The sequence below is a fragment of the Lactuca virosa genome, chromosome 6, assembly GCF_052849685.1.
Source record: "Lactuca virosa cultivar CGN04683 chromosome 6, Lactuca_virosa_CGN04683_v6, whole genome shotgun sequence".
Lineage (NCBI taxonomy): Eukaryota > Viridiplantae > Streptophyta > Magnoliopsida > Asterales > Asteraceae > Lactuca > Lactuca virosa.
The window spans coordinates 141,845,046-141,859,167 of NC_136431.1; the positions used below are offsets into that span (position 1 = coordinate 141,845,046).

The window sequence follows — 14,122 nt, forward strand, 5'->3', positions numbered from 1 at the left end:
AATAAGGCCCATTAAAGGTAAACTAGTCCATTTTAGGCTTATAAGCCCCAAAAAGGTTAAATCTTATGAGAATGGGTCCAATGAGAGCCCATTTGAGAGTTCTAAGCCTAAAATAGTCACATTGGAAGTTTATTGGCCCATTAGGCCCAATAAGGAAATCCTAGTCCATAATGGACTTAAACCGGGATTTCTAGGGTTTCCAACCTTTTGTAGACTATTTGAGCGTTTATATGGAGTGTTTGATGGAATTTTGTTGTCATTGAATAAGCATCATACATGCTTTCAAGTTTTAGTTACAATGTTATCCTTGTTAATTGTTTACAAAGCATCAGAATTTCTAGTTGTGACATTTTATCTCGAAGTTATACCGGTTTTCGTGAAATATCGAATAGTAACCATTTAAACGTGAAACTTTAATTATTGTTTTAACATAGTTTCGGGTATCGAAATTTCATTACGTGTACATTTTTGGAATCATCACATTCAACACAATGAACAGACATGTACAAAATACTTTAAGCAATATGGTTTGTTAATTAGTGAAACAAGTCGACGGAAATAATAACATTATTATAAAAATACTTGTATGTGCATGGTGGTTACACATTAAGCTTCCAAGCCTTTATATATCTAACAAAAATATGATGTGCATGTATATAAGTTATGTATTTTTATAAATACCCAAATACATATACATATATGTTATTTGTTTTTTATAAAAATACAACTACATGTATATGTACATGTGTGTGTATGTTATGTTTTTGCTTAAAAATTGAGGGGAGGATGTTGTGCCATCACGCCAGGCCCTTCCCTTTTCGAACCAGAAGTACCTAAAACCATAAACGTAAACTATAAGCACAAAGCTTAGTGAGTTCCGCAAAGTACCACATACGAAAACATACAATTGGGCTTAAGCCTAGGGTTTAACCAACCCGATATACATATGTGGGCCCCGCCCTGGGGTGTATTTCAACCCGATCAACATATATGGGCCCCACCCTGGGTCCTTGCCCTGAGGTATCTTCCAACCCGATCATACAATAGTGGGCCCCACGCTAGGGTCTATTTCAACCCATTATAAAAACTCATTTAACCACACAACAGTTATCAGCCTAAATAACACAATAACGGGTCGGCATTGGTGTCTTCGACCTATGGGTACAGTGAGGAAAATCACCTCACAAACAGATGAGGAAAAACACTACTAGTCACCTTAATGAATTCAGTGACACAAATTCTGCATATAAATAAAAATATTTAAAATACCTCTAGGTCAAACCCTAGTCAAAATCCAGGTCAAACTCAACTCAGACAACCGAGTTGAGTGAGTAAGTTAGGCGTACACAAAACGAACACGGGGTGTAATACTTGGTTGACCAGAATCGGGGAGTTAGCCACGTACGCGTAGCCTACCCCTTGGTACGCCCAACATACGTGGTTGCTCCCAACTTTATCCATTAAGTGCTTAACTATAAATCCAAATCTAGACCCAAAAAGGTGATCTTAACTATAAAGTTCCCAACTTTATGGTTTTGCATGGTTATTAAGACCTTAATAACAGACACCCTACCTTCTTGACCCATTAAGACAACATAGACCATGCATGGGAAGAAACCATTGCCCAAGATCACATTTTTATAACGTAACACACCCTAAAACATCTGAAACGAAAAGTCAAATGTCGTGGAGTATTCCATACTCACAAAGATCAAGATTGGGACAAAAAGGTGCAAACTTTAAACTAAAACTAGATCTAAATGAAATACTCATTAAGGTTGGAGCTTTATAGCTCCAAACGATGCACAAAGGGAAGTAGATGTTGGATCCAAGGCCATGAGTGAAACACCACAACCTCAAGGTTCTTCCTTTTTCTCCAAAAGCTCCAAAATGGCACCAAACGGCTCTTCATGATAGAAATCAAGATGTTACAACTTCCACCTTTGTTCACCATCGTTTCCAGCGGCATCCACCACCTCTCGACACTCCTAGCTTCATTAAACTACATCATGTAACTCCATTCTCTTTCCCCATCGATAAACATCCAAGAAATAGACCACGACTGCTAGCTACATGCCACCATGTTAGGAAACGCGTGGACCTTCGGCAACTAGGGGAGAATACATGCAACCTAATGTTTACCACACGATTTTTCATGATTATTTCATTATTTAACATTTACGTTACGTTTCTATGCTTATTTGTACATTATTCAAAATCCTTGTGTTAAAATCTCATTTATATGTCCATATCATTAATAAGTAATAATAGTCATTGTATTAAGAATATATATACATAACCTTTTTCATGGTAAACTACTACATCAAATGACCATTGAGTGTTTATACGTATTTTATACATAAAAAGATTATATATATATATATATATATATATATATATATATATATATATATATATATATATATATATATATATAGGAGTAGGATCAAATGAGAACACCAAAAAGGTTGAGAACTCAAGAACAAAGTATATTCATTTGCGATTCCATGTATTCATTTGTGGAGAAATTATAAATTTTTACGCCTTTAATTTCAATTGAAGAGAAAAGGCATATTCATGTTGATTGTGCGTAAAAATTTATCATTTCTCCACAAATGAATACATGGAATCACAAATGAATATACTTGTTCTCGCGTTCTCAACCTTTTAGGTGTTCTCATTTGATCCTTTCCCTATATATATATATATATATATATATATATATATATATATATATATATATATATATATATATATATATATATATATATATATATATATATATATATATATATATATATATCATGTATATGTATGAAATGGATTAAAACTATATTATTACAAAAATTATCATTTATAAATGTTTCAGAAAAATATTATAATTGTTTGCTATAAAAGTTTCCTTGTTTTATATACGTTTAAATTATCGTTTGTTTGGTTGATTTCACGTTCGTTGAAATCTGGTTTTAATCAAAATGTAGCTGTTATGCTGCCCTATTTTTGTTAGAAAACTTTTGTGATTTTACACTTAAAGTGTATTAAACTTTACAATTAATGTTTTGAACACATAAATTTATAGAATGGTAAAACCTGGTATTTATGTGCGAGTTTAATATTCATCAAACTAAGAACGCCAACTTGGTAAAGACCTCTGGAATAACTGTTAAAACGTTATGTATAGATCTATACGGGTTGACACCCCCGCACGTGGTTGCCAGCTACAAGCTCCACCTGACGAGTCAAAACGGGCGATAACATCTTATTTTTTTATTATATTTATGACGTTGATGAAGCATTGGTGAGATAGCCTCGGAATTCATGAAATTCACGATAAAAGAAATTGTATAATATTAAAAAGGTTGGTTCAATTCATGATAAAAGAAACTGGATACTATTGAAATATGATTTATACATTGTTAGATACTAGTACGAGTTTAAATAGGACTATATGTAGTATAAGTTTATATACTTAGATCATCGGTTAAGTACCAGTGTGTTATTTAAGTAAAATAAACACTTAATAATACATAGTACGAAATCATGTTCATTTTAAACTTATGTATCATAAGTAAATCAATATCTATACTTGTATGTGATTACAATTACAATCACTCATAAGTCATGTCGATACTTTTCATTATTATTTTATACTTTGAGATGTAAAAATACCTTTTTATATAATCTAGTAGTCGTTCATTTTTATATAAAATCTGCTTTTAACAAAATACACAAATTCAAAACCTATGGAACTCACCTACAATTTTTGTTGACGTATTTGAAATGCATGTGTTCTCAGGGACTTAGAAGTCAGAGATTATGGTGACTTTGGAAATTCTATTTCCTTGCTTTTAAGTTCGCCTTTATGATCATGCATCTTTGTTATTTTAAATTACGTCTCCTTGAACTAATCTATGCACTTTCGTACTTTTATAGTTCCAAATGTTGAAACTTTGTATCTCGAATTTAAGGAAGAATTTAATATATTAATTTTAAATCTCTTAATATTCAATAAATGTTTGTTGATTGTGATTCCAACATTGGCATCGCAACCTGAGCATTTCCGCCGGCGGCCGGGGTGTGACAACTTGCCTCATATCGTATATTAATGTCTTTTTATCAATCCCACTTCTCACTTTTCTTACCTCCTCCTTCAGCCCTACTGCCTCCAGTATCCTTGTAACATCCTACCATTCATACTTTAACCCGCTCAAATACCGGCAGTTGAGACTAGCGGCGATGGTGGAGGCGGCAACGGAAAGTTTAACAACTTGCTTTATTGTCCTTGTACTAGTTCCTTTCATCCTTGTTTTGTCTAGAATCTTGTCTACAAATTCACTTTCACCATGTTCATCTTTTACCTTGAAGATATCATTTATTCTTTCAATCCAGAAGCTTTCTAATTTGCCTTTGTTATATTCATCAAATATTTCAACTAAATATGTGTTGCTTAACCCACCAACATTTTTCAGAACATCATAAGCTTCAGAATTCAATTTTATATCATCATATTCGATTCCATTATGAACCATTTTAATTAAATTACTAGTTCCACATTCTCTAATGTATGTAACACAAGGTTAATCTTCAAATTGAGCATCAACTTTTTCAATGATATCTTTAATGTTATTACAAGCTTCGTAAGACCCACCTGGCATCTATGACGGCCTATTTCACGCTCCTTATTCGCTTTCAGAGACTCCCATTCTAAGATAGAGAAACCCACTATCAAATGCTTCGATAATTCATTGTTCAATGTTCTCATACCACTCATTAATATCGTCGATGATTGTGTCACCTAGTTCTATATGAGCTGTAAAAGCCTCAATCGTCTTGTTAACCAGCGTGTCTGCCTTCACAAGGATGATAACAGATCGGGTCTTCTGGATCGAAAGAACCAAGTCGTGAGGAGTATAGTGACCAGGTAATGAAATTTGATATTCATAATGAGCTTGATCTAGAGTCTCATCGAATTTTGACTTGCAAGGCGAGTCTCAACTTTTTACTTGAGGTTGCGATGGAGGTTGTAGAAGAAAAGAGAGGAGGCATGAAGAAGGTGTTGACTATCTAGGTTTCTTATTAATGCAAGTTTACATATTTTTTACAATTATGAAAAATTAAAATAATCAATTTACATATGTGGACTAATATGGCCACTTAAACATGCTAAAATAGGTCCCATGACTAAAAAGACGAGTTGCTACCGACATTATGCCCTATAAAGTAACAAAATAACTTTAGGAACTGAATCGACCAACCCTAGAAACATTGTAGGACGTTTGTATCATTTCTCTTGTTATAAATAGGAATCGAATATTTATGTGTAACTATAGTTAAATCAATTTAAAGATTTATTAATAAGGGTTTTTTAGTCATTTGTTTTTTAAGGTAGTATAAGTGGTAATGCATATAAGTTGATGCATGTTTATGAAAGTCATTCACCTATGAAGCATAAATTACGTCATCAGATAGGTATCGACGATGCAATCCATATGAGACCAAAATGGAATATTGTTATACTATTTTTGTAAAGCCATTACTTTTATCAAACTTACACTTTATACCCCTTTCGATAATTTATTAAAGATATATGATATAAATCTGAATATTAATAAACTACGTCGAAAATGGGTTATGAAACTATAAATAGGAATCAAATATTTACATATTAGACCCTATAGTTTTGTATATTTTATTTCTTACCCTATGTAAATTTATATGTTTATAAAAGAATATTTACACAGTAAAATAAAATATAAATTACGACATTAGATAGGTATCGACAATTCGGTTAATATGATACCAAAATGGAATATTTTTCATATTATTTTTGTATAACCCTTAATTTTTTCCGACTTACACTTTATACCCCTTTCGACAATTTATTAAAGATATACGATATAAATTTGAATATTATTAAACGACGTCGAAAATGGGTCATGATATTATGAATAGGAATCAAATATTTATGTATAAATAGAGGATTCGATTTCTTATTTTCTTCGTACCATTCTCAAATATCTCTCGCACCCTCTCGAGATTTCATTCCTTCGTGATTTGATTTTTCGTTCTAGAATATCGATAGGGAAATGATGGTAGTTTCGAAAGAGTCGTTATATGAAAAGAAAGTAAGTGGCGAAGTTATGCTCGCAGATCTCTGAACTACGTCAGTCGAATAAGTTGCACTTACTCTTATCTATAACAAAATATATTTGTAGTCATTTTTGTGAACCCTGTAAATATAAGATTTATCAGTAAAACTAGTTTTAGTGCTGATTGATCTACTTACGAGAATGTTGTTTAGGATGGACATGTTGGATTGGTTGTTGGATTTTAGAAAAGTTGTATGCCGAAATGATCCTGCCTCCTGACTGTCTTGACTGGCCAATCCTTATTTGATAGTTAGTTGGTATCCTCTGTGATTATTGAGCGATCTTAATACGTGTTATTAGGATCCAATAGTATTGGTTGCTAAGGCACTTCATGTGGTAAAAGTAGGTGGTTTGTGTTAGTTGGTTCAAGAACCCAACGTGTGAGGCATAAACTTCTAAATTCAGGTGATTCTAACTCCTTTATATGTGATAGTCCGTGTATGTGGGCATTATAGAACATTTCATGATATGGTAGTATGATTTATGTTTAGTACTACTCTTAAATAGTATTAATTATATGAAAATATGATATGTGATTAATATTACTTTTGGAAGATTAAAAATAATTGTCAGTATATTATGTGTAAAAAATAGATGTTATGATAGATTATTTCATGAATGTGGTACTATTGGTTAAATAGTAACAGTAATGAAAGACTGCTATGGGACACTAGCAACAGGTGTAAGTATGTATTAACATTTTTACAAGACTGTTTAGGGTAAATAAAGTGAAGAACCCAGCTTGACTGCCAAGACAATCGCATTACACTTGAAAACTATATTTAAAGGTCTTCTGTTGTTTATTCAATAAGTATTTGTGTAATAAAGTTAAATATGGATCCATGTATGTTTGTATGAATTCCTCAAATGTTAGTATTTTTATAAATGAAATTTTATCATCAAATTTGAAATAGGGACCAAAATAGACATTCTAACATCGTTACAAAAATTTTAAATTTTTGAGGAAAAATGAATTAAGGTGTTACAAGTTGGTATCAGAGCTTTAGTTTAACGGATCCATGCATATATGAAATTGTGTTTGAACTTATACCCAGGCTCAAAGCTATCAAAAATTTTAAAGTATTTCAAAAGATCAAAGTTTTCAAAGATTACAGTAAAAGAAATTTTTAAAGGATTTCAACTAAAGAACTTTGAAAATGCAATTTTTTTTAAGAAAAGAAATACGGGACTAGCAATCAGTTGGTGTTTAACATTGTAAGTTAGAAAATTCAATTATTAAAATATTCGAGATAGGAAAGTTAATGGTTACATATAAATGCCTTATGTGCTTTGTATAATTTAATGCCCAATATGATATGCTAGTAGAACAGTATCATGCCTGATAAAAGTGAAACGAACAATTTGCATCAACCTTGACAACTTATATAACAAATGCTTTAAATTGTATATAATTAGAATCACTTAGGCTTAGAATAACTGATTTAGCTCTTTTGCATGTTCTTGTATGATTGGTTCTTCAGGGTAAATTAATTATTCAAGTGCCTATCTGATTTGGTGTTATGTATGATTATGTATTCGTGATGCAATTTTGCATCATTGGTGGAATAAACAGGTCAAGTGTAAAATCTCAAGTATACTTTTAGATAGCCTAAAAGTATCAATATAAATGGGATGATATGTTATGTGGAATGTTATCAGTTATGACAATGCTTGATAGATAGTAATAGATACCTGCCCAAACTCGTGAATTGGAGAACTATGTGGTAAAGTGCAGACTAGGTGTATAGTGTGTACGCAGTACTATAGCACACATAATTGCTACCGACACATGGTACTCACGTGTGGCTTGGCGGAATCATATGACTTTATATGAATCAAGTCATGGGTAATGTGTGGAAGTATTACATACTAGATTAAAAATAATGTCATGATAGAGGATGATTGTGTCCTACCGCAATAAAGTACGATTATGATTAAAATACTTAGTAAAGCAAAACATTTGATCATGAATAAAATGATTTAGGTTAACCGGACGTGAAGTTACCTTTTCTCAACACCTGACCGACACATTAAGGTGTTATATGAAAGAAAAATCTATGAGATTAGATTAGAAATAGCACGACCATCGTCAATGCGTAAATCCGAGGTAATAATCGGAAGAAAGAGGACATAAGAATTATTGTCTGAATGACTAAGCAATAAAAAAAAGGAAAAACAATTAAGAAATTAAGATGTGTGTGAATGAGAGGGACATATATTCTTACTTACATTTACAAGTAGAGCTCAATAAATGATGAATCAGAAAATACAGATCATACTACAAGAAAAGAGAGTTTCAGTGATGAATTAACCATAAAATATAGCTACAAAGACAATGCGACAAAACAGTCATTCTTGATGAAGTCAGCAAGATCCCGATAGAAAACACTTGTATTATAGCCATGATGGAAGGATTATTATGTATCAGTTTTTTCCGGCGAGAAAAAGGTACAGTATGTCATAAAACTTTTATATCATTATGAAAAGGATTAAAGTAGGAACTAAACTAAGGTCATAGCAATGACCAAAGATAAAGTCAAGAAGAATCCAATTGTGAAACAATCGTAGGATAGATAAGCTAGAAAGTGTCTATCGTATTAGATTTGTCCAGTTGAGACAAAGATGCGGTATGTCACAAACCTTCTATTCAGATATATAAAAGATTTGTAGGAGACGACGACTAAGTCTTAAACAAAAACTAAAGAGACGGAGATGATGGAATGAAGGAGTAATTCAAGGAAGTTGTATGCCAACAAGAAATAATAAATATAATGATTAAGGAGTTCCCATGCGAAGAACAAACTAACTAAATCAGCCAATGAGATCATTAACTAAAGCTTATAAAAGTTATTATTCAGTCCAAAATACACCATTACGGAGAAGATCAAGGTAGCAGTATCTACAAAGTGCCAAGACCCCATTAACTGATAGTTGTGACTTAAACTAGAAAGAAAAAGTTAAAATCCCTAGCCAAAGAGAGAAATAACAAGTGGAGTAGTTTGAGACAATGTTTCAGCCAGGTCACAAAACACATAGGAAAGAAGACATAGAACTCAGATAATAGACAAAGATAAGGAAATTGCAAGGCGAAATTTCAATAGACCTTTTTCCATTTCAAATGGAAAAGATTAATGCAATTGTAAGCACGAAACATATAAGGATACATGAATGATGTCAACAGATAACAGGTTATGATTTGGATCCCAAGTGGATAGAGATTTACTCATTCATGAAGAAGGAATAAAAGGAGAGCCCAAACTTTGTATAGTTGCACGATGCCAGAAAAGATTTTGGCATGAAAGTACCGAGTACTTTGCTAATGAAAGTCATTCAGAAAAGAAAGAAGAAGCGGTTGAACATGATTTAATAGTGAAGTAGTCCCTGATAATTTTTCTAAAAAATTCAAAGTGCAGCCTAGATTAATATAAAAAATATCCACAGTAAGGATCAACAAATTGCACAAAGAGAAATACGAGTTATAATATTTTCTCTATAGGAAAATTAAAGGTTTTGCATGAGAAAAGAAAGGAAAGTTGGAATTGGTTTGCAAATCAATTTCACCAAAGAACGCATGTTAAAGAAATATTGAAGTGAAGATGAGTTTTCAAATAGATAAATACCTGAACAATCAGTGAAAGAAGCCCAACGAAGTTTCCAAAATCATTCAAAAAACCTCAACAATGTTTTGTCTATTCAAGAAAAACCAACGAACTTAACCTTTCATGTAAAAAATCCCAACAAAGTTTCCAAAACCATTCAAAAATCCCCAATCATGTTTTGTCTGTTCAAAAGGTTAAGTTCGCTGCGTTTTTTTTAACAGAAAAAACATGATTGAGATTTTTTGAACGGTTTGGAAACTTTGTTGTTCTGACGAGTTATTTTCCCAATATGGTAATTAGCCACATCATCTGTTTCTCTTCTTTGACTTCCATAGAATTGAACAAAAGTGTAACTTAGTTGGGCTTTTTTAGACAAAAGTTTAAGTTCGTTGGGTTTTCTTGAACAGACAAAACATGATTGGGATTTTTTTGAACGTTTGGAAACTTCGTTGGGATCGTAAGTCATTTTCCCTGACATGTAAATGGATGGAATGCAAGAAATATTCTAATTATGGAATATATATATATATATATATATATATATATATATATATATATATATATATATATATATATATATATACGTTAAGCAAGAGATTAAGAAGGTCATTTGATTCCTAGCATAAGGAACTAAAGAAAACAAGATATGTGAATATTTAAAGACTAAATTTTAGAGAAACAAAGTATATTCAAATCAGTGTTATGCGTCGAAGGTCATCTCCAGAAATAATAGTAGAAGGATGTTAAGACCCTAAGAGGTAACCAACAATTAAAAGTGAACAAGCAGAAACAGTATCTCAGTAAGAGATGATTTAATTGCTAAAGAAATTTGCAGTTATGAGACAAGAAGTTTCAAGGTAAATCCTTGAAGATAGCAAAATTTTAATTCCAAGAAAGTACATAAAACAAAATAAAAAACACCAATGAGACATGGCTAGTATGATGGAGCGTACTAAGATAGAGATATATAACTAGTATGCGAATGAAACAAAGACAACAAATTAAGCAATTGATAACTACCAGATTGGAAAGAAGTGCAAGAAAGGAGTAAGATCCTTCAGTACACAACCAGACACGTCTTCATTGTGAGCTTAAGAGCAACTACTTCAATCAATAGAATTTATGAATATAAGGAAAGGCTTGATAATGCTAATACCATTTAAAAGCATCAGATTATCTACTGACATGTGTAGTAATATACAGAAATGAAATTTCAGAAGTAATTCAAAATATTAAACATATATATCAGTGAAGAATGACATGTAGATATAATCCAAGTGATATTCCCTAGGAAAGTTAGCAATCAGTTATGTCATCAAATGTGGTAATCAGACACGAGATGTCGTTTATAGTTATTTTAGTCAGGGATTCTTTGGTTCATGTAATGATCTTGGCGGAGGATTCACAAGAATAAAAATGAAATAGTTAGTTCATTACAGTATATCGTCCTTAGATAGATTATAATATGATAAAATTATTTACAGATAATGTTATAATCAAGTGACATAAATCTCAAGATAGCGTTAGAATAAAATGTAATAGAGGGACATCATTTGAGATGCAGTACAAGAGAAACTGAAAAACTCCTATGGTTGGAGTAAAGCAAGTCATCTTATATTACAACAAAGTTTAATTAGTTTAGATTCATGAAGAAGAGGAAAAATTTCAAGCGATTCAAAAATGATAAAAGGATCAAGCATTATTTTTCTGTTAAAGACAAGTAACATAAGAAAATGATGATAATTTTACCCACAAATGCCCACATGTGTAAAATCTTAAAGAAAATCCCATTACCAGTTAATCTGAAAGTAAAAACCCTATTTATAAGGTAATAAAGGTCAATGATTAAAAGTATTTGGATATATAGAAAAAAAATACATTTTATGAAAAAAGAAAGGTTGCAAGATACCCAAGGAAGATATGAAAGCTACCATGTAACACCCTATTTCGAATCGTTTCATAACTTGGGTCGTTACCAGAAGACCAGTTATGATAATGCTTCGGGCCTTAAGGGAAAGACATATCTAGACCCCTTTGAATGTGGGTAATGTAGATTAGGTGATCCGAGATCTCGGTTGGTGCTTTGGAGACCAAGAGAATAACCCTAAAGTGATAGTTCAAGCCTTTTATGAATTTTGGATTTAGGTTTTGTAATTTTTAAGGAAAAGGAGAGTTGATAGGGTTGTAGAGCTTCTCAACACATTTCCGTGGATATAAAGATCGTCGAAATCGGAGTTGAAACGAAGAAGTTATGAACGTTTGAAGTTAGGTCGTTTTTGGGTTGAGCCGCGTATACTGGGCGTACTCACCAAGTACGCTGGGCGTACTAGGGCATCCCTTGTACTCTAGGAGTAAATTAAGTACGTTGGGTGTACGCAATCAGTGCCCAAACCCTATTTTCGTGGTTTGAGCCCTATTTAAACTCCTTAACTCCCTCAAACCTATTCCATTCTAAGCCTCCACCTCTCCAACACCCTCTCTTGAAACCCTAACCCTAGTTTCAGCCTTGTGAGTAAAAATAAGGTGTTTTTAAGTGCCATGGAGTGTTCTCGGAGCAACTTGGAGAAGAAGGAACTCATTGTAGAAGTGTTGGTTGCATTGGAGCTTATAGATCCAGACTTTGTTCACCTTGATCTATCTTTAGAGGTATAAAGCTTGAATCTTGATGATGCATTTGTTAGATCTAACTAGTTTTGGGGTGTTTTGAGCTTTTGATCACTTAGTGCATAAAAGTAGATTTTGAATGTTTGTGAACTTGTTGTAAATCATGTTCGAAACTTTATTCATCTAAACATCATATTGACTCAGATCTAAAAGCATGAGACTTAGACTTAATGGACTAAGTTAGAAAAGATGTATTTTTGGTACCTTTGAGACTTAAAGACTAGATCTTGGTTCGTTGGATCAATCTAATGGATAAAGTTGGAAACTTTATCGATTGTGGAGTTATTAGGAACCATAAGAATATCATCTTGATGAGTTTTGATGAATCATGCTTACGTTGATGTTCATATTATAAGTTTAGATGGATAAAAATAGGTTTTGGGTCCCATTAAGGCATGAAAAGGAGTAGAGTTGGGAACTTTATGGTTTAAGACCTTATCTAGAGGTTAGATCTGAGTTAGGGCATTTGGTCTTAACCATTAAGTGCTTAATAAGAATTTTTGGCCCTCTGACGGGTATGTTGGGCATATGTAGGAGTATACTCAGCGTATTGCATGGATCTGGCTTCGCGACTTGTACATTGCGCATCAGAGAGAGCAGTATGTGGGGCGTACGAGTTTAGCACGTGAGGCGTATTCCCGAGAAACTCATTTATGGCCTTTTGGGAGTTGGGCCTTTTGGGAGTTGGCCTATGAGTTGTTGGACCAGTTATGGGAAGGGTAAAATGGTCTTTTACCCTTTAGGAAGACATAATATTGTTTCGGCCTTGGATTTTGAGAATTTATCTAAATTATTGATTATGGATATATTGATTATATTCAGTGTGAGGATTCCAGTAGCAGTAGCTCGCATGTTCGGTTATCCTGGATTGTAGTGAGTTTCCTTACTGTGTCTAGTGGGTAGAAGACACCAATGCCGACCCATGGTTTGTTATGATTAGGATGTTAGTTGTTTGTGTGACTCTACATATATATTTTCTGATATGTTTACTGGGCGGGGCCTGACGTCGGGCGGGTCCTGATGATTATATTGTATGTTATTTATCTTTGTGATTCTTGTATGTGTTTATATGTTTGTATGTATACCGGGCGGGGCCTGATGGCTGACAGATATGTTCCAAGCGGGGATCGATGCCAGGCAGTGCCATATGATGGGTAGGGCCCATTATATGTTGATATGTATGGTATATGGTATTTTGGGAAACTCACTAAGATTTGTACTTACAGTTTCTATGGCTAGGGTTTCAGGTACTTCCGGTTCGAAAGAGAAGGGCCGGGCTTTATCGCAGCGCGTCCACCTATTTTCCGCAACTTAATGTTTTGGGATTGTACTCCGATAACTATTTTATTATGATATACTTTTGAATATTTGGAAAAAGATAATTGGTGTTTTTGGTTGAATTAAAAATGAAAATTTTACCTTATATTTTTTGGGACGTTTCAAGTTGGTATCAGAGCTTTTATTTGAGGGATTCAGATACACTCTCGGGTGTGACTAAACTCAAACTGAGGAGTTGGTAACCTTTTAATAAAAAATGTCAACAGTAAGGATCAACAAATTGCACAAAGAGAAATACGAGCTATAATATTTCTCTATAGGAAAATTAAAGGTTTTGCATGAGAAAATAAAGGGCAGAGGGAATTGGTTTGCAAATCAATTTCACCAAAGAACGCATGTTAAAGAAATATTGATGTTAAGATGAGCTTTCAA

General features: G+C 33.0%; 1 pseudogene; it reads right to left on the reverse strand.

Moving 5' to 3' along the window:
* Nucleotides 1–3,998: 3,998 nt before the first annotated feature.
* LOC145121961 (6-phosphogluconate dehydrogenase, decarboxylating 1, chloroplastic pseudogene) lies at nt 3,999–6,310 on the reverse strand (annotated as a pseudogene).
* Between the last annotated feature and the right edge of the window lie 7,812 nt (nt 6,311–14,122).